Source organism: Eubalaena glacialis, chromosome 1 (assembly GCF_028564815.1).
Source record: "Eubalaena glacialis isolate mEubGla1 chromosome 1, mEubGla1.1.hap2.+ XY, whole genome shotgun sequence".
In the NCBI taxonomy this organism is placed as follows: Eukaryota; Metazoa; Chordata; class Mammalia; order Artiodactyla; family Balaenidae; genus Eubalaena; species Eubalaena glacialis.
In genome coordinates, this window is record NC_083716.1 from 36,070,330 (window position 1) to 36,097,815 (window position 27,486).

The 27,486-nt window shown below is 44.4% G+C and overlaps 1 protein-coding gene across 3 annotated transcripts in view; it reads right to left on the reverse strand.

Moving 5' to 3' along the window:
- Nucleotides 1-24,619, reverse strand: part of PCGF5 (polycomb group ring finger 5) — a 111,870-nt gene extending 87,251 nt beyond the window's left edge. For all 3 annotated transcript variants that reach the window (XM_061195227.1, XM_061195235.1, XM_061195204.1), the window contains exon 1: nucleotides 24,532-24,619. The gene's annotated coding sequence lies outside the window, so the exon portion shown is untranslated. The remainder of the gene's footprint in view (nucleotides 1-24,531) is intronic.
- Nucleotides 24,620-27,486: the final 2,867 nt, after the last annotated feature.

Sequence of the window (27,486 nt, forward strand, 5' to 3'; positions counted from 1 at the left end):
CCTCCTTCCCACCCTTCGAAGGGCTGATAAACATCCTGAGCGCTCAACTCCACTTCACAGTCTGCTTCCTAGGGGACCCCACCTGTGACAATTTCATTTTAAATTTTATTTATGATGTCATGAAAATCACAGACTCTGGAACTCTGCCTGGGGAAGCAGGGAGGTTCCTTTTAATGCTGTAAGACCAGGAAGTGGTAGAGACAAGGGGGAAATAAAGCAAAGTTTTTAATAAAATGGGAATGAGGCAGATACAGACAAGCTATGTATGGTATGAGATGCAATTTCGGTTTCTGAACAAAAACAAGAAATACATAAAAGGTCAGCATAGTCAGTGAAACTGAATGCTGAGAACTCAGATGAAGCAGTCACAGAGGGCGATGAAAGAGAGAAATCTCTCCCAGAGAAGGAAAACAAGAATGTCCTTGCCAAGGAGAAGAAACAGACTAAACATACCATACACACCCAGTCAAAAATCATGGGGTAGAAATAATCCATCTGAAAGAGGGCCCTCGACTTCAGAAGACTACATCCAACCCATAAGAGGTACTCTCCCCCGGTATGACCAAGGCAAATGCCATTCCGGGAGTTCCCACTAACGAAGCTCAGGGTTAGATCACGCTCCTGAACAGGCTGGGGAGAGTCCCATCGTGCTGCCACAGGCAGGGCCTTTCCTGAGACTTTCCCAACAATACTGAGTGACATAGCTGGCTCTCCAACTACAGGCAGAGCTGCTCCCTGGAGAGAAAGCCACTGATGCTGCTCTGCCAATGGCTGTGCCCAACTGGTGGCATCCAGTCACCCCCTCTGCTGGGCTATGACCTCCTGGAGAAGAAGGGATGCCAGGGGTGGGTAAGGAGGGAGACTGAAATGTAAAATAAGATGTTAAGTTGCAAAGGCACCACTGAGAAGATGACATCTGGGCAAAGACCAAAAAGAGATGAGGACTTAGTCTTATGATTACCAGAAGGAAGAGTGGCTACGCAGACAGACACGAAAGTGCCATAAGCAGGAACGACGCCGATGCCCGAGGAACAGAAGGGAGGCCGGTGTGGCCGAGAACTGAGAGGGCCTGAGGTCAGGGAGATGAGGGGCGAAGGCATGCGGGGCCTTCTGGGCCATGGTAAGGACTGTGGCTTCTACTTGGAGAAGATGGGAAGGCCCGGGAACACAACTGGGTAGAGTGACATAATCTGACACTTCTATTTCCCTTCTCTGGATTGATTTTTCTCCGCAGCATTTCTCACCATCTGACAAAGTATACACGTTATATATTTACTGACTGTCTCAACCCATTAAAATGTAAGCTCCATGAGGGCAGATGATTTTTGTCTGTTCTGTTCACTGCTGTAGATTCCCCCAGTGTCTGGCACTTAGTAGATAATCAACATTTATTGAATGAATGAATGAATGGGTCACCTTGAGAAGAACCTGAAGAACTCTTCTAAATGGCAAGATAAATTCAGACAAAGAGAATAATGTTTCTACTTCCTCTGAAGCTGTTTAAATCAGTGCTGTGAGGCCAAAACAACAAATTATCTACTTGTTCTTTTAGGCACCTAGGCGCCCACGATTAAAAACATGTTTCTAATTTCTAAAAACTGGAGGCTTAAATGCGGGGAAAACCACAGATGCATCAGCAGTTTGGGAGGTTTTACATGTATGGAAATCATTCATTAAACACATATTGAGTGACAGTGTCTATGAGATGCTCAATAATGAGGTTTAAAATGAACAGGATTCAGAGTGACTGCCTTTCTGGATGCAACAGGCTGGCCGTTCTCAGGGCTGGAGGCAAGCAGGGGAAGGGAGGAGAGCATTTACAAACGACACCAGTTCCCTCCCTATCAGGACAGAGAATCCCCTTTGAAAATCGCTTACCTAGGTGATTCTCAGGGGTGCCTTCTGGGTGCAAAAAAAAGTTTGAGATGCACCAGTATAAGGAAGTGTGTCCTTTTTATATATAAAAGTTTCTAACATACCAATAGTTTATGATCTAGAAAGTTTTTAAAAATCAGTTTAGGTGTCTTTTCATAATACTTATGTTTCCCTATCAATCCACAGACTCAAAACATAACTGAAATGATCTACGTGCACAGTAGGGGAAAATGGTATAGGAAAACATCACTGAAATTTAGTTGAACAAAATGGAAATATATTCATACTGGAGGGAAGAAGAGGGAAGGGACGGGGGTCGGGGGAGTCTGTCAGGAGTTGCTGAAGAAGGAGTCAGAGAGGGACCCGAGGTTCCATTTCCCTCTGGAAGTAAGCTCCCACCTCCTCCTCACCAACTTTAGCCATTTCATCACTGAATTCAGAAATCCTCTGTGAGCTTACACCAGTCACTTAACCTAGCTGAGTCTCCCTGTTTCATTGTAAAAAGGGGGCTACCTTACAAATCGCAACTGCTGGGGGGTAAATAATATTAACACATCCAGCACTTAACACAATGCCTGGATCACAGTAAGCCCTCAGTAAATGTCAGCAGTCACTGCGATGATATTACTGTCCGTGAGATTTTATTTTCCAAAGATGGCCACACCAACATGTACCTTCCATCCCACATGGCTCCTTACACTGCGGTGCAGACACTCCTCCCTCAAGAGCTGTGTCTGTGAACCCTCCTCTTGAATCTGGGCAGGCCTGTGACCAGGCAGAAGTAACTCTATGTGACTTCCAAGGTTGATCATAAAAGGCGACATAGCTTTCCTCTGGATCTTTCTCTCTTGGGACATGCTCCTTGGGAGCATCAAGGCACCATGTAACAAGCCTGGGTCCCTTGACGCCTCCATGCTGGACAAACCACATGGAGAGGTCACACAGAGAGATGGACATGTCCGAGGAGCCCAACTGTCTCAGGCCAGGCACCAGGTAAGTGAGCAAGCCTTAAGATGATGCTGCTCCCAGCCTTGGAGCCTATGGAGACAGGCTACATAGGCAACCAGATTCTAAATTCCTGACCCACAGAAACCATGAGAGACAAGTTTTGCAGTGGGTCTGTCACCCTATGCATTGCCATTAATGACTCCCTGTCTGCTTCTAATATAGAAACCATATCATGTTATTCTTCTGTTTGAAAAGGACTCCAGTGGAGCTCAATGTCATGCAGAGGATAAAAAGAACCGGGAAGCTCCACGGCAGACTGGGAGACTCGAGGGAGGGACTGTGTCTTATCCACCCGTGAATCCCCAAGGCCTCAGAGATCCTCACTTAGTAAGCGGCTTTGCTGGGCAAGATGAGCCACACGGCATGGAAAAAAATGAACAAGAAGATGAATTATGAAAACCATGTATTCAACAAATGTAGACTTAGCTCCTTGCATGTGGTGCTGGGGATCCTGTCGTCAAGCTACCCTCATGGAACTTTAGCTGCACCCTCATGTCACCTGCAGGAACCACTGAGTATTCTGACACGTGCACAGTCCTGTGATGGACTTAACACCCCATGGGACAACCCGTGACCAGCAAGGGATGGGAGCAAGTGAATGAAAAATGAATTACCACCCCCCCAGTCTGTCTCTCCATCAGGCAATTCTCAGGCACATTCCTGGAGGGTCCCCTCTGGGATCAAGTCCCAGCTACCCACAGTGGTGACCAAGTTGCTGAACAAATCTTGGATTGAGTTTCCTTCCTTCCCTGTTAACTCTTCCCAGGGGCCAATCCTGTTCTTTGGGATTACTCCTCAAAATAAACTGTCCATAAAGCCTTGTCCCGGTTTTGTTACTTAGAGGAACCCAGGCTAGGACAGCATTTAAATTTGATTTCGTAAAATATGATTTATATTCAACAATTTAAGAATATTAATAACCCTTTAAGGCAAGTTATCCTCAGGAATGTAGGCAGTGATAGAAATGATAAGAAAATAAGGAAATATTGGGTTTTCCTTGCATAACTGCACTTCATATTTTCCTTTAATATTTGGCTTTTTTTTTTGAGGGAGGCGATATCTAATATTAGGAGGCACTTTTCTCTAAGGTGTGTGGTGGCATTTAGTCCTTTGAATTCATGATCACAGATTTCTAATGGGCTTTTAATGCTGCCAGGTGATCCTACCATATGTCCCTAATTTGTTTAATCCCCCAAACCACCTTCTCCATTCTCATTCTCATCTGCTTCCTATTCCACTAAGATGGAAGCATCAGAAGAGAATGCCCACACCCTCCCACCATATTCACCCACCCTCCACTATGAACTCACAATTCTCCTACCAAAAGCAGATACCAACTCATGCCCTACAAACATACCATCCTTACTGCCTACCTGAGGACATTTCCCCACAATTCTCCCTTTTCCTGTTACCATCAACTCTTGCTCTCTAGTGAATAGCTCCCATCAGCATACAAACATGCCCTGAACGCTACCTTTAAAAAATAAAAACAGGGGCTTCCCTGGTGGCACAGTGGTTGACAGTCTGCCTGCCAATGCAGGGGACACGGGTTCGAGCCCTGGTCTGGGAAGATCCCATATGCCGCGGAGCGGCTGGGCCCGTGAGCCACAACTACTGAGCCTGCGCGTCTGGAGCCCGTGCTCCGCAACGGGAGAGGCCACGACAGTGAGAGGCCCGCGCACCGCGATGAAGAGTGGCCCCCGCTCGCCGCAACTGGAGAAAGCCCTCGCACAGAAACGAAGACCCAGCACAGCCAAAAATAAATAAATAAATAAAAATTTTAAAATAAATAAATAAATAAATAAAAATAAAAATAAAAACAAAGTTCTCTTCACACCACTCTTCCTGACAGTTGCCACCCCTTTTCTTTGCTCCCCTTCACAGCAAATCTTTTCATTAGCATTGCCTCACTCTTCGTCTGAACCCATCAGCAGAAGCTCTCACAAGCAACCACTCCCTCTTCCTTGATATGCTGTCTTCACTTGCCTTCCAGGACAGCACCCCGTCTTTGTCTGCCCCCTATCTCCTTGGTTGATCGTTCTCAGTGTGCTCTGCTATTTCCTTCTTTATCCCTGACCTCTTGATGTTGAGTGCCAACGGTTCAGTGCTGTGTCTGTCCTCTTCTCTTCTCTCTCTACTCATTCTATTGGTGATCTTCTTCAGCCCCCGGGGACTTTAAATACCATCTCTATGCTTTCAGACCTCTCTCCCTCCCCTCCAAACTCAGGTCCAACTGCTTACTCTGTGTATTAGTTTTCTACGGCTATTGTATCAAATTACCACAAATGTAGTGCCTTAAAACAACACAAATTTATTATCTTACGGTTCTGCAGGTCAGATATGAGTTTCACTGGAATCAGATGTTGGCAGGGCTGTGTTCCTTTCTCAAGACTCTTGGGGAAGATTAGTTTCTTTGCCACTTCCAGCTTCTAGAAGCCACCTGCATTCCTTGGCCCATTGCCCCCTTCCTCTGTCTTCAAAGCCAACAACATGGCATCTCTCTGACCATTCTTCTGGAGTTGTATCTCTCTCTGACCACCAAAGGAAAGGCTCTCCACTTTTAAGAACTCATGTGATTAGGCTGGACCCACACAGATAAACCAGGATAATCGCTCCATCTCAAGGTCCTTAACTTAATCACACTTGCAAACTCCCTCTTGCTACCTAAGGTGGCATATACAGGATCTGGAGATTAGGATCTGGACATCCTTGGGGGCCATTATTCTGCCTACCACACGCAGAGATCCAGATGGATATCTAACAGACATCATACTCGCTACATCCAAACTGAATTCCAATTCTCCCCCATCACAGATCTCCTCCACCCACAGCTTTCCACATCTTCGTTGATGGCAACTGCATCTTTCCAGTTGTTCAGGCCCCAAACTATAGAATCATCTTTGACTCCTCTCTCTCTCTCATATCCCACATCTAAGTCGCAAACAAGCAGACTTTATCTTCAAAAAATATCTATAATCTGGCCACTTCTCATCATCTCCACTACCACTGGTTGAAGCCACCACCATCTTGCATCAGGATTTCTGCTGTCACTTCCTAATTGGTCTCTGGCTTCTCCCCTACGGTCCATTTTCAGAGCAGCCAGCATGATCTTTTTAAAAATTAAGTTGAATCACATTGTTTTTCTGATCGAAATGCTGCAAGGACCCCCTGGGTCACTGGGAATAAAAGCCGAAGCCCCCTAGGGTCCCTACCCTCCTCCCCAGTTGCTTTTCTCACTTACTTCTCCTACTTGTCCCTTGCTGCCTCCACTCCAGCCACGCTGGCCACTCACTATCCCTCTAACCCTCCAGGTGGATTTCACTCTAGAACTTGGCTCTCCTTGTTCTCTCTGCTGGAACACTCTTTCCCTTGGCTAGTTGTCCTCAGCCACTGTACTAGTTTTCTGTTGCTGCCATGAGCAATTACCACAGAATCAGTGGCTTAAAACAACATCCATTTATAACCTCCTAGTTTTGTAGGTCAGGAGTCTGGGTACAGCCAGGCTCTGCTGGTCCACTGCTCAGGGTCTCACAAGGCCAAAATCAAGGTGTCAGCAGGGCTGCATTCCTTTTTGGAGGTTCTGGGGATTAGTATGCTTCCAGCCTCATTCAGGTTGTTGGTCAGATTCAGGTTCTTGCAGCGGCAGGACTGAGGTCCCGTTTCCTTGCTGGTCTTTGCTCCTCAAGGCTGCCCTCCTTTCTTCTCATGCTTTCCACGTGGCCCCTCTCCAGCACTGGCGGGTTGAGTCTCCCTTACATTTGATCTGCTCCAAATTCAGCCACATCTCTCTGACTCAAACCACTTACTCCACTTTTAAGGGCCACCCAGATTATCCAGGATGATCTCCATATTTTAAGGCCTGTAACTTTAATAAAAGCTGCAAAGTCCCTTTGCCATGGAACTTAACCTATTTACAGGTTCCAGGGATTACAGCATGGACATTCTGGGAGCCTTTCTGCCCACCACACCTCCTTTCCTGACCATGGCATTTATACAGCAACCCAGCTCTCCACTCCCCATCACCTTTCACCTCCCTTTCTTGCTCAATTTTTTCATTTTTCCATAGCTCTGACCACTTTATAACAAACCATATAACAAATATTTATTATGCTTACTGATTATCATATGTCTTCCCCTGCTAGAAAATAAACTCCTTTGGGTCAAGAATCTTTGTTCTGTTCACTGATAATCCAAAAACTAGCTCGAAGGCACTCAGTGATTATTTATTGAATGAATAAACAAACTTGTCCTGTCCTAGAACATTCTCTAACCCTACTTCCACAGATTGTTTTTAATTTCAATAGTTTGAAACCACTTATTAGAACAAAGATCTAGACTGGTGATGAGGAATATGGATAAATATCAAAGGACTGCTCTCTTAACATTGCTCCATAGCTGAGGTCAATAGTATCTAACTAGCTCAGTTCTCATTTATAAAGACAGCAATGTTTGCTAGAAAAAAATGTTTGTTATTGCTACAAAAATAAGAATGTTTTATTTTTATGCTATTATCCAGGTACACAGGCAAAACAAATTGAGTTGTTGAGTTCATCTGGTCTCAAAATGCACAGAAAAATAAATGACTAAATTCATCATAAATGCTTTTTAAATATCTCCATAAATGCCTGTGTGGTGGGAAAATGAACCATACTGGTTTGAGGAAGTAACCATGAGAAAGAATTGATACTTGCTGAAGTTTAAGACTACTGGTTGCCATCAGTCAGTTTAGGGTTAGAGGGAGTATGACAAAGCAAGAAAGAAAAGAAAAAAAATTTTTTGAAGCCGAAGTCATTTTAGAGATCAAATCCAAACTTCACAGAGGAGGAAACTGAGGCTCAGAGAGGGTAAATGACTTGTCTAACCTCACACAGCTAGTCAGTGATGTGATACTTTGGATATACATTCTTACAGACTAAAGACAGTGAAAATTAAGTTTCTGTAACCTCTCTAGGTATTTTAAATGTTCATTTAATGAGCTGATTCTCTGCTTCAAAGGGTTGGATCCAGCACAGATGCTGACAGACAGGAAGACTCTGCCTACCAGCACCGTACTTGGCCCAACTAGGTCAAGACATCTCAGTCCAGGCGGAGTGCTCCAGAGAGGGGACAGTCCCTGAGGTCTTGGCGTGGACACAGACCTTGCGACCTCAGAGTGATTGGAGGAGGCCCCCTCTGGACATCACTGCACTGAGGACAGACTGATGCTGCAACACACTAAGAAATCAAAGGGCTTAGGGATAAAACATAATGATACCTCACTAGATTACTTATATGTTAATAGAGGAAAGTAATTGTTACCTAAGGATCTTGACAAAACCTGGAAGTATATATAGACATGGACTTGTTGCCAGCAGAAAGGCAAAAATGAAGGAAAGCATATTTTAAGGGAAGAATAAATAAGACATATTTTGAATGGGGTTCTCACACAAACACAAAAGACAGCAGGAACTGATGCGAAATAGTTTCTAAATTTACCAAATCACCACCTTCTGCTTTCTGAATACCTACAACAGGAATGCAAAAGAGCACAATAATTCAGTTCTATTTTTAAAACAAGAGACAAGAGCTATTTGTTTGGTGTTTCTTAAAACAATCTTTCATTCACTTTTGAGCTCTTGGCAATAAGAAAAAAAAAGTCAAGAAATTGGTTGATTAAGGCAATATACACAGAGTGACTTCCTCAATGGGAGTGCATCAACATTATGCAGGAGGAGAAAATAAGTCTATTTTTGGAGTCACCAATCAACTTTCCTCTCCATGGTTACAGGACATGTTTCATAAGTTTCCAGAATCACAGATGATTCAAAATGACCTTGGTAATAATTTAGACCAAATCTCATATTTTATACATGGGGAAACTAAAGCTTAGGGAGGTGGGGAGACTGTCTGACACCACAGCCCTTTAATGATACATCACGACAGAACTCAAGTCCCCTCACTCCTAAGGAAAAATGTGAAATTGTTACCTCTGAAAAAAAAGTATCCCTTAATTTCTCTCCAGGTTTTATTCATTTGTAAATGCCATGAAATTGTTTTGGCAGTTAAGATCTCCATATGTTTCTACACAATTGGGAAAAACCTTTTCAAAACTACATTTTTATACACATAACTTCAATGCAACTTGAAAGCATAGATGTGTTTAATACTGGCTCACATGTTCCTTAAGGTTTTAACCTGTTTCCTACTAGCCAAGGAGGCCCATCTGAAAGAGAACAGATAAACCATGTGCATTGCGCAGGCCTCTGTGACATCTATTATCCCAGACATTTAATATTTATTTATACTTTCCTCCATTTTCATGTAGATAAGTATGTATGTATACACACATGCACATATGTGTGTACATTTGGAAAGATCTTGTTAACCTGAATATTTGGTAGGGGTAGATCAGACTAAAACTTAAAGCAACACAATTTTTCGTGTCATTTACTACTAAGTGGAATTCACTTTTAAAGTGACCTCCAATCCAGCAAGAACAGATTCTCAACACTTTACAGAGAAATCTTGTGTTGATTCATCCAGCATTTATTATATGTGTCTACTTCGTGCCAGGCACTGTGATATGAACTGGACCTCAAAAGATCGCATCCCTGCCCTTGTTAAGTCCACAGTCTAGTAGAGACAAGTAAGAACAGATACTTGCCATGGCATGGTAGCGCAGTAACAGCGGCTGGCTAATGGAACAGTGGGGACGGGATGGAGGGAGATGACCAGATATCATGGGGGTCAAGGGAGAACGTCTGGAAAGGGGAGAAAATTACCAATGGGGTTTCTTAAGAGACTTTTTTCCAGGCAAAGACAAGGGAAGTGTTTTAGATGGAGACCCAGCATGTGCAAGAGTAGAGACAAGAAGTGGGATGGCGTAGTCGGGCAACTGGCAGGATGCAAGGCTTCACATTCCCCACACCTGTACCCCTGCAGCCAATGCCAGCCGGTCTCACTCTACATCCGTCATCACCTACCTCAGGAGACCGTCACTGCTGCACAGCAATCACAGTTCATGTCCCTAGTGCGATCTACTCCCCCCACCCCGTCCTAAACCACTCTTCCATGCCGTTACCTTCTTTCAAGCCTCCAATATTTTCTCCCCTACTTTCATTCTCAGCTAAGGAATGAATAAACTGCTGTCTAGGGAAGCGACAGGTGATGAGGGTAGAGAAAAGGTAGGGCCAGGTCAGAGAGCTCTACATGGTACACTGGAGATTCCGACTTTATCCTCAGACAAGGGAAAGCCACAGATTTACCTCCACAATAGAGGACTCTGGCAGAACGGCTGTAAGGAACAAGAATGGAGGGAGGTCCAGTAAGGAAATTAACATGAATGAGAAGTAATGAGAATCTGACCGAAGTCAGAGGCCATGAAGTAGACAAGTTAATGTTAAGGAAATAAAATCAAAGTCCTATTTTATGACTGAATGGTGGGGAGGTGGAGGAGAGGATTGCAATTTCTTAGCAGCACAATTGTATTTAATTTTAATCCACTGGTTTTAATGCTTATTGTTTCCAAGAAATTGTAGTTAACATAATTTTAATACACAGAAAATTGTATCATCTGCTTGTAGGATCATCTTTGTAATAATAACAAAACAATTAACATTTGAACTGAGCTAAGGCCTATGATTTTTGAGCAAATCGAGTCATCAATTGCCATCAGCATTGGAAGATCCTGAGAATAACAACTGTTCCTTCACCAGGATGGTAAGTCACTCAATTTTTAGGACAAGTTAAGACCTAAAAGTAAACGTATAGGAGATAATCTAAATTTTTCTAAGTATTTGGCAAAGGAAAAGTACTAGAATTCTAGCTATGCCGAAACTTTGCAAGTACATATATTTATAGGTAAACATATACATAGTAAGTAAATGTATAGCCTTCTCTGGATAAAACATAAAGCATCAAAGTTTATAACATAATTTTCCCATGATCTCTTACTGAAAGGATGTAGAAGACAGAAGGATCCCCTGAAAAAAGAGATACCAACTTTGTATTTATTCGTCACTTTAAATATCTTTCCTATTTCAAGTGACATGTGGTTTTAACGAAAAGGCCTTTTTTTCTTCTTAGGTATGCCCCCTCTGATAGCCACCTCTATCTGCTCTCTAGGAACCAAGCAATCCAAGAGGAATCCCTTCTCCATGGACTATCCATAAAGCAGGTGCATCCATGCAGGTGTATCCATATGTAAAGGCTATGGACACTTCCCAGACTGCTACAAAGTCCACATATGAAGATCTTTACCTGTGAGTCACAGCTAAAGTGTGCAGAGCTTGTAAGAGTGGTTCCCAAACCTATTTGCACACTAGTGTTACTTGGGGAGTTAGGAAAAAAATATATATGTACACACATGTACACACACATATATGTACACACACATATGCATGCACATATATGTACACACACATATATGTGCACACACACATATATATGTACACACATATATATGTACACACACACACATATATATGTACACACACACACACACACACACACACATATATATCACATCTTGGCCTCACTCTAGACCAATTGTATGGGAATCACCAGGGATAGGTCCTAGAAGCCCCCAGATGATTCTACAGAGCAACCAGAGTTGAGAACCACTAGCCAGAACCTTGTTCCTCTAAGTGTGGTCTGAGGACCAGCAGCATCCCCTGGAAGCTTACTAGAAATGCAGAATCTCAGGCCTCCCCTGAGAGCAACTGAACTAGAATCTGCAGTGTAACGCCATCCCGAGTGATTTGCGTGCACACTGAAGTGTGAGACGCACTGAACTAGAAGAGACTTGCACTAAGTGGGCAAGCTCTGAATAAGACTTATTGATGGGATTTATCAAAGTGTGATAAAGATCACACTTTGGCCCCGCTGCATAAATGTATTAAATGTAAAGTAACCCCTCAGAAACCAGCCAGGACAGCTCTTTATATACTGAACAGAATGCTAGAGGTAAGTCCTCTCACTGTATGGTGCAGGGCATTGGCCCGATGTGAAACAGTTACAAGCAGATCACTGATGCCTGATTCACAAGAGCAGTTCAATCTAGGGAGGCAGAAATGGGACTGGGAAAAGGTACAAGAGAAACTATGTCTATAATTATTGATATTTTAAAAAATCTAAAGTTAGGTTTCTTTTTTTTTTTTTTTTTAAATAAGTTCTTCCCTTAGGTCTCAACTGTTTCTCTCATCCACACAACAAACATTTCTCCTTTAAGGTATACAAAATCCGGGACTTCCCCGGTGGCGCAGTGGTTAAGAATACGCCTGCCAATGCAGGGGACACGGGTTTGAGCCCTGGTCCGGCAAGATCCCACATGCTGTGCAGCAACTAAGCCCGTGTACCACAACTACTGAGCCTGCGCTCTAGAGCCCGCGAGCCACAACTACTGAAGCCCGTGCGCCTAGAGCCCGTGCTCTGCAACAAAAGAAGCCACCGCAATGAGAAGCCCGTGCACCGTAACGAAGACCCAACGCAGCCAAAAATAAATAAATAAAATAAATTTATATTAAAAAAAAAAGTATACAAAATCTCTGTAGTCAAAGCCTAATTCAACAAGACCTCTAACCTTGGGAAATTACATAATTCGTATATTCCTTCATCTCTTGCTTGCTAATCTCCTTTTTAAGAATTCCCTCACAGAAAACTAGAGAGCTATGAAAACTGTTGGTGATCCCAGGTGCAAAACGGAAATGCTATTGGCGAACATCTGACAGACCACAGCTGGGAGCGTTGGGGGCAAAACCTAGGGGAGATAAAAAAAACTTGAGGGCAACCTAAGTGTGCAACAGATTTAGCCCCAGGAGGCAACACTAAAGGTAAAGAAATAACAAAATGTCATAAACTTCAAATTTACTTGAACTCTAAAATTATTCCATCAGAGATTCAAGATAAGGCCATCAATTTAAGTAGTTTCTGCAAAACAAAAGGAAACAAATATCAGCTCTCTGTACAGCCATTCTCATTATTTAGTCATCCAAATGACCTCTCCCATATCTCTTCTTTCTCTCCTCCTACTCTTCCAACCCCAAATAGACCGTATTGGTTCAGAACTGAGAGACAGAGAAGATCAGACCTGAAGCAGAAGCAGTGAGAGAGGATAGGAAGAATACAGGAAACATTTAAGCAGCAGAAGCAAGTGTATTTAAACTACTTGGCTGGGAGTCAGCCCTAGATATACCTCAGAAGCAGCTGGGGTTCTTCTAAAACTTAAGGATTCCCTGGGGCCCAGCCAAAGCCAAATAAGTCCGAATTTTGGGATGGAGGGAGAATTTGAATTTTTTTAAAGCTCCCTCAAATGATTCTGAGACAAGGTGATTCCAGAGGGCTGGAATCAGTTGTGAGGGAGGATTCTAACTTCGAAACAATATTTCTTAACTTTAAACGTATATATTTTAAAGCTCTGGATCCATGTAAATCATTCTCTAATTCACTTATTAGAACTGCATTACCTTTTTTTTCCTACTAACTTTATTTTTACCAATATAACTCATGCAAATTACTTAAACAAATAGTACTATCAGGCTTAAAATGAAAACACAGCAGTAACCTCTCATGTCTCCACTCACCCCCAAACCCACTTCCCAAAGGCAATCTATTTTAAAAATAGTTAGCTATTTCTCTCTTGATATTTAATTTTATATTCCTAAACAGTATGCATATACTAATATTTCTTGATTTACTTTTGACTTTAATTTAGTAATTAATAAAATTAGTGATGTCCTATTATGCACTAGCTTATCCTCTCCCAGACTCCTAACATACAGTTATGTCAACATTTTTTCCCAGCCTCTTTTGCAGTCATGTATGGTCAGGGTTAATAGTCTGTATGTTTCAGTACATTTATGCCCACATTTTGATGTTATCCAGTAGCCTCCTGTAAAAAGATGCACAGAGAGTAAACTTTTGAGAACTTTCACACCTTCAAAATGTCTTTATTGTATCTCCCACTTGACAGTTTATGTTTGAAATTCTAGATTAAGAATAATTTTCCTCAGAATTCTGAAAGAATTAATCCATTGTTCTTTAGGTGCCATTACAATTCCCAATCTTTTTGTATGTGATCTGTTTTTTCCTCCACAGAATTTAACTTATTCCCATTTTCCTTAGTATTCAAAATTTTACAGTGATATGTCTTATACACTGATTGTGTGGATCTTTTTTCATTCATTCATGTGGCTATTTTGTGAACTCTTTTAATCTACAATTGTATGTCTTCCAGTCCTGGGAAAATATCTTGTACTATGTCTGTGGTAATTTCCTCTCCTTTACTTTTCCCTGTAATCTCTTTTTTTTTCTTTCTTTTTTGTAAATTTTTGTTTGATTAATTTATTATTTATTTTTATTTTATTTTTGTAGTCTCTGCCTGGAACTCTTGTTACTATGATATAATACCTGATCAACTGACCCTCTAATTCTACTTTTTCCCTCTTTTTTCTATCTTTTTGCTTTTGTTTCTACTTTATCTTCTGTCCTTCCAATGATTTTTTTTTTGCCATCTTATTTTTAGTTTCCAAGACCTATTTCTTATTCTCTAATTATTACTTTTTTACAGTCCAGTTCTTATTTTATTAATTCTAGGAGGATTGATTTTGATTATTTCCATTTTTCTTCTTCTTTTTGCATTTCTGTTTCCTCCATGATTTTTTTCTCATTTATTCTGGTTACTGCCTTTTTTGTTGTTGAATGCTTTCTTCAAATGTCTCATATTCACTGACTATTTGTATTTAAGAGTAAGGTGCTAAAAACCTGGCTGCAAGTTCCATGTTCACAGAATAGGGGGAGTTGGGTTGTTGCCGAGGGTTCACCGTAGGAAGAATGGGTAGTAAGTCAGTTTTCTCACTGTGGGACCTCATATATCAGTATCTGTAGGTCTTTTCTCTAGGGCTGTTCACTTTGCCCAGAAAAGAGTTCCTCAATATGCTGCCTGGGTTGGTGATTACCTGGCTATCCTAGGATTGGGGTTGGGTTAAAAAGAACACACCAGGTCTCACTGTTTGGTATGCATAATTTCATTAAACTCCTCTGTTTTCAGTTCAGCATTTCACCCTTACCCTCTTTTTTTTTTTTTTTTGCCTGCTATCCCTAAATCCAGAACTGTTAATATATTTCAATTTCTCCAGAGAAAAAATGTCCAGGACTTCCTCTTGCTATATGGGATGGGGAAAGTGAACTGAGAGTCTAGTTCCTTTTATGGACTCTCAATCAATCCCTTATTTTCAGCCCCATGCCCTGCTCCAGAGCCTCTAATTCCGGAGCCCTCCTGGGATTCTGAGGGATAAATTGGCTGTTTCTTCCCAGTATCTATTCCCAACCTCCTTTAAGGGCACTTAGGTATCAACTTTTTCCACTACACTAAGTCAGCTGCCACAGGTCTGTCTGCTTTTCATCCTCCAAAAATGTGTTGGTGTCTCCCATCTCTTGTTTACCATCACTATAGTGGTGCTTCAGGAGGGACAGACAATAAACACAGGTTCAGTCCACCAAATTTCTGAATCCCAATAACTCAATCTTACAACCACAGAAACTGCCCCCAAAAGATGATCCTTTCCTTATCAATTTTTGAAACACTTATGCCTTTTCTGTTTTTATAGACGCATCTGATTAGCTAAGATACTTTCTCAATTCTTTTAATGTTTACCATCATTTTCTGTCTTAATCATAAAAGCATAAAAAGCAAAACAGAGAATCCTTTTCTGGATACCACAAAATACTTCTGATTTATTGACTCATTAATTAAGCCTTAAAAGAAGGTAGAATTTAGAACACTAGATTATAATTAAAGAAAATACAGGTTGTTTTCATGCAATAAAGCTGTTTTCATTGACTCCTTCCTGCGACTTCAAATCTAGCCTATGGTGGCTGAGCTGAAAGGTATTTGCCTTGATAATGTTCAAGTATTTCCAAGAAGACCTTTGACTACTGTACAAAAAGTCATCATCAGTACTGGAGTCTTAGTTATTTTGCTTCTAAAAACAGGCAAAGGAGGGATGATCAGAACAAATAATTAGGCATTAGAAGTTTTCTCACATCCAAAGGATCACAACTTTTTCACTCCCATTCAAATCTGAAGGCTCTAAGCCTGAAGATTTTGATCTTTAAGGCTGAAAACCCAGGACTTGTTTGAAACACTAAATTCATAGTTATAAGAAATAACTACAGAGTAAAACACTAATATTACACCTTTGATCTAATTCCACTCAAAGAAGCACATATTCTGGACCTGTCAATATTTATAATTGCCTCCTGCTACTACTCAAAACTTCCCTGAAAAGAAAACCAAGCATCTAACAAAGAAAAAAGACTCCTATGGTGGGTAGGGGTGGGGGATGAAATTGTCCTATTTCTTGAGCTGGGAGGTAGTTTCATGGATGTTCACTTTTTAATAATTCATTGAACTATACATTTACATTTCAAAAGTTATATATGTGTTATATTTTACAGTAAAAAAAAAAAAAAGACCTTTTTAACAGTTAAAAGAGAAACAGATAAAAAGGCAAATTTTTCATTTGCCATGAAACACAGTGCCTTAATCGCACTTGGCCAGAATTGTTATACACACTGACATGGATAAAGGGAGAAAAGTTATCATGATTTACCTTTAGTGCCTAAACCAGGGTCCCATCAAATTTCAATAGTCATCTTAGTTGTTTTATTTGAAACATTTTATTTTTAAAAAGTTCCTAAACTTCAAAATTTACCTTGTATACCATATGGTGATACTGATACCTTACATTTGCATGACACTATTTATTTGCAAAGAGCTTTCACATCAAATACCTGGGAAACAGAACAGGCATTATGTTCTCCCATGCTGTAGATGAGGAAACTGAGGCACGTAATAGTTAATTAGTAAGGTCACTAACAGTGACAGAATCAGGACAAATTCCAAGTGCTGTATGTCCAATGAAAGGCTCCTTAAACATTTTATGAGGAGAAAGAACTTTCCACTTTTCTAAAGTTCTGGATTCAGAAACAGGATATCAAAGCTGGTGGTCTCTGCGATGATATCTGTGAGCTTCCTGAGATTCCCCAGAGAGGAATGAGAAAACAACTAGGCATTTCTATGAAATCGATGAACTAAGGACTATGCTCAAACCTTCTGAGTCATTTCACTCACTCCTAGTTAACATAAAAATGCACCTGCTGCCTCAGAAGTCAGTTTAACTCAAACACAAACACAAAAGTTATGAGTGGTCTATAACCTGTTTCAAGGGGAACAAACGCCTCTCTGCCACTCACAGGGTTTCTAAAGGGGGGATATCCCCTATCCACGCCTGTCTTCTTGCCCTGCACCATACTCTCCCTACAGAGGAGGAGCAATTTATTTGCTTGGTGTGTGACAGCCATGGGTCTGTTTCTCAGTCTACAAATGGATGGAGTTTTTCTATCAAAGATACTTGGCATGAGAGATTTGGCCTCTTTTCTCTTTCTCTGTCTGAACAGTGAAAGGCAGAAACCTGGGTATTTCTGGCTGCTCTGCAGCCTCAAACTTTCCATCCAGTAGGCTGTTTCAAAGTCTAGCCTAGGGTGTAGAAGGTGCACAAGACCAATGTGGGCTTCACACCAAGCTGTGTCTTCCACCCTAGGCTGCATCAATAACGAAGTTAATTTTTTGACAACCTGCTGCTTCTTATCTATTTTTTAATTAGTGGGGAAGAAGGGGTGCTTTCCATGTGTCCTCCTCAAAGACGCCATCACCTGCCTTTCGGTTAGAAGTGAGAGCACGTGGCCACGACTCCACAGCTCTCCTCAGTGGCTTTCTGTGCCCGCAAACACTGGTGCTCTACAAGCAGTAGGCAGGCCGTGTGGTGAGGAAGCATTCTAAAACTTTGTTTAGTGGATACTTTAATTACTTCTTCTGTCCTGGAGGGCAATACTGAACTGAAATTCAGGGATTCCGGTTCTTTCCAGAGACAGCTCTGCCACATACATCTGCAGTCTGGGGCAGGTCTCAATTTTCCTAGGAAGCCTTTAAAAGACTTTAGCTTCCTCATCTTTTAAATGAAGGAATAACTTCCCTCTTTTAGGGTACTCTCCAACTCTACGTACTAAAAGCTCAGAAAGGCTTTAATAAATGTATTCCAGAATTTTTACAACAGCTATCGACTCTGATATACATAATATAATCATTTGACACCCTGGCCTCACAGTTCCTGAAGATCAATGAGCTTCTACCTCATGCTTATGTCATTTCACCATTCCCAGGTTCAGCCAGGCTTTGAATTCACATCATTGCTCATTACTGATCCCTCCATCATGATAAGCTACTCAAGAAGTCCCTCAGGCCCTTGGCCACCAGCCCCAGGACTCCCCTCCACACTCCCATTTCTCCCTTTCCTCCGTTCTTGCCCAACCAGCCACTACACAGTCTAATCTCACATCTCCTGCTCATTCTCCCAGCCCATCAACACTAGTTTCACTTGCCTTCCTACTCAACCCGGGACCCATATGGAGTTGGCAGTTTCAACGATACTCACACCATCTCCACTTCCAATTTTCTCAGTATTGCTGGAGAAAGTCATAAATACAGGCATGACTCGTTCTATCACAAGGCTAAGGCATCTTTGCGACCTGTCAGGCCCTCATCACCTTTGGCTCTCGTCATGCTCATATCCACAGCTACTCCAAACCTTTCCCCTTCTCCTCCACCTCCCAGCTTTACCTCTCACTCTCAACGTACTCTCAGCAAAGAGAACTGGTCTCCTCTGTTTTTCTTTCCTTTTTAAAAAGGGGAACCAACCCATTTAAAATGCAGTCACACTCCCTCCCAGCTTCCAACTTTCCTCTCTAAATCTGTTTCTTTTTGCCTTCATTTAATCTTCTTCCCTCCATGTCACATCTGTTTTTCCATGAATAACTATCTTTGTCATGATCAAATGATTTAGTATTCCAAAAGGGACTTTGTTTTAGAATAAAAACAGGCATTATTTGTTATCCTATAACTGAACTGGGGTAGCAGGTGTGAACAGAGGCTGTCCTGGGCAATCGGGTGTGTGGTCACCTTCTCCAGCTCCCATCCCTCCTACTTGAGGAGCACTAACCTGGAGCACGAACCACCCTCCCACTCCCTCTCCTGATGCTCAGCCTCTTCCTCTCCACTGACAACCACTCGACCCACAACACTCTCGGGCCTTTCTCACGGTTTTGTTTAAGACCGTCTCACTGGCCCTCTCATCACCTCAAGTGATCGTCCTCTCCAATTTTCACAGACCAATCCTCATTTACACTTACTCTCTCCGCTTCCTTCCGGCTCAGGCACCTCTCAGGTACCTGGCTGACTTCCATCTCCACTGCCCAACTGCCCCTGATCCTCAAAGGCTACTGACAATGGTCTCATTGACAAATCTAATGACCTCTTCTCAGTCTTCAATCTCAGTGCCTCGACGTTATTTGTCCCGTCTAAATTCTCTTTCCTCACCTTCCTTTACCCTACCTTTTCCTTGTTCTCTTCCAGCTTCTTTCCTCTCGGCATCCTGTCAGCCTCTTTCTGTCTCCCTCCAAGCCCATAAACATGGTTTTTCCGACTCTGCCCTGGTCTTTTACTCTTCTCACCCATACTCTGAACCCTTCTCACAGCTTCACCATCCCCCCTCATAAGGATGCCCTCAAATCCATCTCTGTTTTTAATGGCTGCCATCCATTTGGATAGCTTCATAGGCACAAAGAAATTAACATATCCAAATCCAAACTTCCATTAATTAGACAAATATTTACTGATTGCATACTACTTACAGGTGCTTTACTAGTGGCCTTTCCAACTATTTCAATTTCTGCCATCACCATCCAAAGTCACTCCGCTTCAGTCTCTGACTTCTCCCTCAATTCCCTCATCCAATTAGCCAACAAGTCCTGCTGCATTTACTATTTCTACAGGGTCTCACCCACCCAACTGCCCCCACTCTAATTTAGGTTCTCACTGCTTCTCTCCCAGGAACTATTTTAATAGCTTTCAAAGTGGAATTATCCATGACTCCCCCAATACAGATTAATCTTCTTAAAGCATAGCTTTAATTCCCCCACTCAAACTACCTTTGATAGCTATCTACTGCCTACTAAACAGGCTCCTTAGCCCAGTGTTCAAGATGCCCACAATATGGTCCTAACTCTGCCAGGCAGCCTGCTGTCCCACTATCCTGCCTCAAGGCTCCTCACCCTCCAGCTTAACCACATTCCTCTCCATTCCTGGATATGCTCATATACTCTTTCCTTCAAGTCTTAGCACAGGCTGAGCCCTACATCTCTGCCAGTTGAAGTTCTACCAATTCTTTAAAGCTCAAGATTCCTTCACTAAATCTTCCCCAATTTTTCTGCCTAGAGATAGTGTGTTCCTTCCTTGAAATCACAAAGCATTTTCTTGGGACTTCCCTGGCGGTCGGTCCAGTGATTAAGACTCTGTGCTCCCAATGCCGGGGGCACACTTTGATCCCTGGTGGGGGAACTAAGATCCCGCATGCCACCCGCCATGGCCAAAAACAAAAAACGAAAAGCAAAAAAAACAAAGCATTTTCTTTATGCCTCTGTAACAGTGCCTCCATATAATAAAACCTTTGGTCACCTGTCTTATGCTCCCTACATGCCTCCTAAGCCTCTCAAAGAAAGGGTGCCTATGTCTGATTAACCCATATACTCCTTATACTGCCTTATATATAGTAAGCTGAATGAGAGGTGGATATATTCAAGTTAACTCTGTATCCACCATATAGCATATAAAATAATGAAGATGTACTTAATATCACCAAAGCTAATTAAGCCAAATTCTTAGGAAGGCCTAGAAATTAATCATTTTTGCAGTTCCTCTTGTTAGATCAAGGATATATGAATCATTTCAACTAAAATCGTAGAACTGTGCATTCTTTATCAATTCCTTAAACTATACAGTTAGATAAGATCTTAGAGATCATTTAATTCCCCTCCTTCCATGCCAATCACCAACTCTCCAGCTGATAAAACTGAAGTTTTAAGAAATTAAGCTGCTCCCCTGGTCACTTAAATCAGAAATCATAATACAACTGTTACCATTTATTAAGGGCCTAGTGTACATGAGGCACTTTCCACACCTTACCCCAGTGTCACAACAATCCTTCAAGGTAGGTGGTATTACCCCCATTCAGAGACAAGAGAATGGTCAAAAAAGTTAAGTAACTTGCTACAGAGAGCCCTGCTTGTTAGGGGCAGAGCCGAGCTTAGGTCCCAATTCTATCTGGCTGTACAGTCTAGGCTTTTCTAATTGGACACCGTGGCAAAGGCAAGACCTACCAGGTGTCCTGAAACAGCCTCCGATTGTTTCTTCAGTGAATAATTATGCTACCTAAGCAAGTGCACACACTTACAAGTTGTAAGCCATTTTATTTGAAATTCTGGAGGCGTGAAAATTAAACAGCAGCCTCATTACTATAAAAGTTCTAAGGTTAATTACTGCCAACATTCTGACTTTCTTATCAAAAACATCTTCATTCTGGAAAAGAGATATGTTTTTCTGGTTTCTCAATTCTTAAATATATTTTCAACTTAAAATACATTTGTCCAACTACACCCAACAAGTATGTGTTGAGCCCCTAGATGTCCAAGGCACATCGGAGGCTACAAAGTTGAATACGACCTCACTTCACTCCCTGAGAGTTCACCAGCAAGAGGCAGACAGTCCACTAACCATAGGGACCACTCGTCCCCCAACTATAGGACCTCTGGCTGATTTGACGACTTCCAACAAGAAGTCAGGACCCTTGGTTCTAATCCCAGACCTGCACACCGGGCAAGTCATCTCACTGTGCCTTAGTTACCTCAGTAAAGGGACTGATAAAAAGGAATGAACTATGCCAACCAATTTCAAGGTCCCTTTTAGCTTTCAAACTGTATTATGTCTGAGCTCACTCTTGAGATTACACTTCTGAAAGTGCTCGCAGCTACTGCTATGGAAAGGGAACTCCTGGAAGCCCACTCTTCTTTGGCAGTGACTTTGGAGGCACTGAGTTCTGAAAATATTCCTACAAGTACAAAGCCAACTAATATGCCTCCAAAGTTTGTTATTTATAATAAAAAAGTTTACTAAAATTTATCCTCAAAGGAGGTAGTATGAAGCACGACATTCTAATCCTTCTTCCATTATATCACTGACATAGTTTTAACTTAATTCTTTACAATTCATTTAAGATGTTAAAATTAAAATACAATTTAAAATAACTCCTTCTATCTACTCTTCTACGGAGTTAAGCCATTGACACTAACAACAACAGAGTTAAGGCCCCTGCAGAGATGTATATCTTGTATTTGTTTAGTTAAATTAATACTTCATAGTAAATGCTACCTACTATGGACCTTCCCAAACTGCAGCTCAATTTGAGGTTGGTGTGCAGGCAGTGGAGAGGGAGGAATATAGAAATATCAGTATTTCAAATACAAGTGGAAACATATAGCACTGTGGGAATCTGACTTTGCCGATTCCCTTTCAATATCCTGTACCTTTTTTTCAACTAGCATAGATAATATTTTTAATCATCCATTAACTTATACAGCTAACACCCTTTCTCTCGACAAGGCTCCACATGCCTTGTACTCAGCATCTTAGGATATGATGCTCAAACCCATCTTGTGCTGTAAGTTAACAGCATAGAGGAGGAAATTAATCAATCAAAAGAAAACTGGAAGAAAAGAAATTAGAACTGTACCATCTTAGTGCCTTGCCCACACAAGGCAGTAAATTTCAACTGTCAAAGATAGTCCCACCAAGAAATCAGGAAAAAGGAATTTATTCATTCACTAGTCAACAAATCCTGACTGCCTAATATGCCAGGCACTGTTCTAGGTGTTAGAGTTATAGCAATGAACAAATCAGGCAAAAATTCCTGCCAGAGTAGAGCTTACCTTCTAGTGCAGAGGGACAGGACTTAAAGAACACCCAAGAAAATCCTTTCAGATAGCGATTAAGTGCTATGAAGAAAATAAAATAGGACTGGGGGTGGTCCCTGGGGTGAGGGGTGAGAGGTTACTTAAGGTGATCAAGAGGGCCTTGCTGAGTAGATGCCATTTGAGGTGAGTCCTAAATGATGAGAAAACTTTATTCTTAATCCTACAAGTGTGGGGTATGGTGGGAATGAGTCAAGTTGAGTCTTCAAGGGTGGTCACAGTGGTCAAAAGTTCTTAATTTCTGGCAAACTATGTTCCTTTTAGGATTTGGCTTATTAAAACAAAACAAAACCCAAAACCTAAACCTTTAAGTAGAACTCCTCTACTTAGGAGCCACTGATTTTTCTTTTAAGATCCACTAACTTTTAAACTTTTTGCTAATTACTTTATTGGTACTTAAGTAGAGTCAATTACTAGAAGGATTCCTTCAGAGCCATCCAGATTCTGAATGAGAGAGGATCCAACCCTGCAGCGAATCAGCGCTCCTCCACCGACTCATCAACACAGCCAGGTGTAATCTTGTAACTCTTCTAAGAACGGGAAACAAGCCTCGGGAAATGTGGGGACTCTGACACCCCCAAAGTTCCCCCAAATTGGGGGAGGAGGGGGGAAAAACAAGCCGCCGCCCTTTTGCATTCCCTCTCCCGCGGCCCTCCAAGGCGTCACCGCCGAGGAAGGGTCGCCGTCCCTGGGTCAGAGGCACACGGCGAGTACGCGCGGGGTGGACCCCGCAGGAATCATCGGCGCCCGGTCTGCGGGGCGATGATTCATTCACCGCCCCGGAGCCCACGGCCACACGTTCCGGGCGCACTAGGACGGCCGCACACGCAGCTTCTTTAATATTAAACAAATGTTTCAAAGTACAAACGCCCGGAGCTAGAAACGAGTCGACCCAGGCAAGGCGGCGGAGAGGAAACGGCACGTTTCGGCCGCTGCCCGAGTGTTCCCGGGGCCGGGAGGGGAGCGGCGGGCACGTCGGTCCACCCGGCCGCCACCCCACACCTCCCCGTCCCCGGCAGGCGCGCGGGCAACACCCGCAGGGGGCGCGGAGAGCGCACAGGTGGGTCCCCGCCCGCCCTGCCTCCCGCCCCTCCCCGCCCCTCGCGGAAGGCCAACGCGCCGCCCGCTCGCCCCTTTCTTCTCCGTGACATCTTATATAATAACCCGAGCTAATCAAAACGGAAGCGACGCGCGCTGCCGGGGCCCGACTCCCGGCCTCCCCTGGATGCTCGCGCCCCGAGCCCCCAGCCCCCCAACTAGGCGCCGGGGCGCGCGGCTCCGGGCGGGGGGAAGGGCCCGAGCGCCGCCTCGGCTCGTCCCTCCTCGGAGAAGACGCTGCCGCTGCCGGTCCCCGTCAGGAAGCCGCGAGCGTCACAAACTGCGTCAGCTTCTTCAAACACGTTTCACGGGCTCCCTCCAGCCGGGGAGCCAGCCGCTCCGGCGGCCGGGCCGCAGCCGGGGCTGGCAGGAGCCCCTCCGGGGAGGAGAAAGTTCCTCGGGGCCCTCCCCTCGCCCGCCGCGCTTCCAGCCCCTCTCGGCGCGACGCCCGCCCCGCCGCGCAGCCCGCCAGCCCGCCCCGATGGCAGGTTAGGCAACTTGTGACCCCCAGGCGCCTGGCGGCCCCCTCCCGCTCACTGGGCTCCCCTGCCGCCGGGGGCCTCCTCCCGGCCCGGCGGAATACGGCGACGCCAGAAACTTCCCCCGGCCACGCCGGGCGGGGGAACCGCCCGCGTCCCGGCGCATCGCCCTTACCTTGCTCTCGGGAGGCCACGAGCCGGGCGGGCCGCGCGGGGCGCGTGGTGCGCGAGCGCGCGCGCGTGGGGCGGTAGGTGAGGGCGCCCGCGCCGGCGGGGGCGGGGCGGGGCCGCGGGCGGGGCGGTTGGGGGGGCGGCCCGGCGGGCGGGCGCGAGGCGAGCAGAGCCGGCGGCGGCGGCGGCGGGCGCGGGGCGAGCGCGCCGAGGGGGCGGAGGAGTTGCCGTGGGTTTGTTTACGCATTGCTGCCCGGCTCGGGGCACAGCCCGCACTCCCTGATTGGACACAAACTGGGGCACAGCCTCTCGCCGCCGCCCGCCAGGCCTCCTTGAGCAGCCGCCGCGCAGCTCCCGGAGCGCCTTGCCCGGCACGGCCCGCGGCGGCGTCCGGGCCTGGAGGGGACGAGCCGCGGCGGCGGCGGCCGGGCGCGGAGCCCGCACGTTGGGCCGGGGCTCGAAAGCGCCCACCTGTAGGGGCCCGACCTTGGCAAGCAGAAATTCGAAACTTCGGAGGCTGGAGTCCGCGTATCTTCCAGCCGTAGAAGGAACCCCCCCTCCCCCTCTCCCCCTCCCCCCCCGCCAACACACACACACACACACACACACACACACACACACACACACACACAGAGAGAGAGAGAGAGAGAGAGAGAGGGAGACGGAGGACGCTTGCCCTTGGTGGAGAGAAAAGCCGCTCAATTGAGGTTTACATGCCCCTTTGGTGATGGTCAAGCTGAGGCTTCCCATGTATGAGCTATCTCTGGGACCTCGCAGTTCCTTCGCCTGTCTCCAGCTTCTCTGCGTGTAAATCCGTCCTCCGCGCAGAATTCAAAGTTGCCATCCCAGAACTGACCTTGCCACATGATGCTCAAGATCCTCCGATGACTCCTGTAGCCTCAAACCCCAACTCCTTAGTCTCAGAGTCTTCCATAGCTGGGCCTCCACCTTTCAGCCTCTTTTCCAGTGCCCAACCCTCACCCCCAAAACCCTTGTCCACAGACAACACCTCAGAGGCCCCTTTTCTTTCACAATTGATTTTGATACTGCTCTGTGCTCTGCCAGAAGACTCGTAGCCCCCTCTACCTGTCAAACTTTAATAGACTCAACTTGTCCACCATCTCTGTGCAGCCTCCCCGACCCCTGTGCAGAATCCTCCCTTGTGGCTGCCATCAGCCTGGCCTGAGGGTCAGTCGTGTGCCCACTCTATGTCCCCACTAGGCTGTGAATTCCTAAGAACAGGAACCTGGTTTTAACAGGGCTCTGGGGATGGGAGAGATGAACGCCCGGAGAATAAAATTGAGTGTCTGCAGCTCTGCTGGAACTGCAAAAACTCACGAGAGTATCAAAAGAGTCTCTTGATAGACCATCCACAAACCTTATCTTGCAAAAAGCAAACACTTCCAAAAACTGAGAATGTCCTCCCAACATGTCTCTGTGTCTCCGCCTCACCACACCTAGCTATGGGCCCTCTATACTCATCATGGGCACTTAATAACCCTTGGAGGAATAAAACTGAGATGTTCCCTATACTGAGGCTCAAGGTGATCAAAGTGAGTACAGTAAATCATGAAGGAATGGACACGAATGGCCACAAACCCAGTCATTTTACAGATAATTCCCTGGCTAGAGTTCCTCAACTCTGGCAGCCTCTGTGGATTCATCACTCTCTAATCAAACACTGGAGAAGTGGCCCCTGACCCTTCGTAACTCTTGGGATGGCTGGATTTCTTTCTCTCACAAAATGCATGGCTTTCCCTGAGAGAGCTGTTTTTGAACTCCAAGGGTGAATCCAAGTGAAAGTAAAGTTTTCTTTTCCAGGTACTTCAATAGTGATAATTTAGTGCAGTGCATTAGTTACAAAGCTGTTGAAAGAACTAGAATTACAACCAGGAGAAGGTGAGGCAACCCTGAGATTAGCAACTGCTGGGTACATCTCCTCCCCTAGGGCTGGAGGGACAAAGGGAGGAGGCTGCCAAAACCATGAAGGCTTGTCCAGTGGGAGCTGGAGCCATGAAGGAAGTGCAACTACTGCTGGAGATGCCTCCCAAAGCAGAGAGAGTGGAAGGAATCCCCTGGCTCCTTCCTTCCTCTCACCTTCCAGGACCACCCAGTGGTAGAAAGCAGCAGAGGGCAGGGGTCAGAACCCCTCCAATAACAGATGAGAACAGAGAAACGAGAAGGAATCTGAGAGCGCTCTGGACTTGGGTGCTTCACTTGCTTACCTCCAGGACTCTTCCTCTGGGGGTTGGGTTTTGCCAGGGCAGCACAAACTTTTTCTTTCCAAGCCCCAGAACTCCCTTCCTCTTTCTTTTTATCTTTGCCCTTTTGCTTCCACTTCTCCTTCCATCCTGTTCTCTCCCATGACTCCTGTATGTTTACTTTTTCTCTCTTCTCTATCTCTGGCTCTCATTTTTCTCCTTGCGTTCCCATATACCTCCTCCTGACCTCTTTTTTCCCCACTGAGTCCCGTCCCACCTCTGCTTGGCCTACTCCTTCCTGGGCAGGTGGGCAGCTTTCTTCAGCATGAAGGAGATGAGCGAGTTCCTATGTAGGTAATGGAGTTCGGAACTATCACATTGTTGCCTCTCTAGACACTATTTCACCTATGTTATCTCATTTTAATCCTCACCTCACACCTACTAGCTAGGCATCATTGAATAGAACTTTGGTGGCTTCATGATTGTGCATCTCAGGAAAGGGTTTGCTGGTGTGGGTCACCAACGACACTGCTGATGGTCCTCTTAACCTTCCTCATCTCCAAGTGTTTCCCTCCACCCTTTCTTCTCCTTATCCTACATCTTTTCCTTTCATTAACACAGATATTTTTCCTAGATCTCAACCCCCAACAGTCTAATACATCTCCAGTGTAAATTTCCAAAGATTGAGAATGGCTACTTGAAAGAGGTGGCATTTCAGTTGGTTTTTGAAGACTGGATAGAATTTCAATAGATGGAGA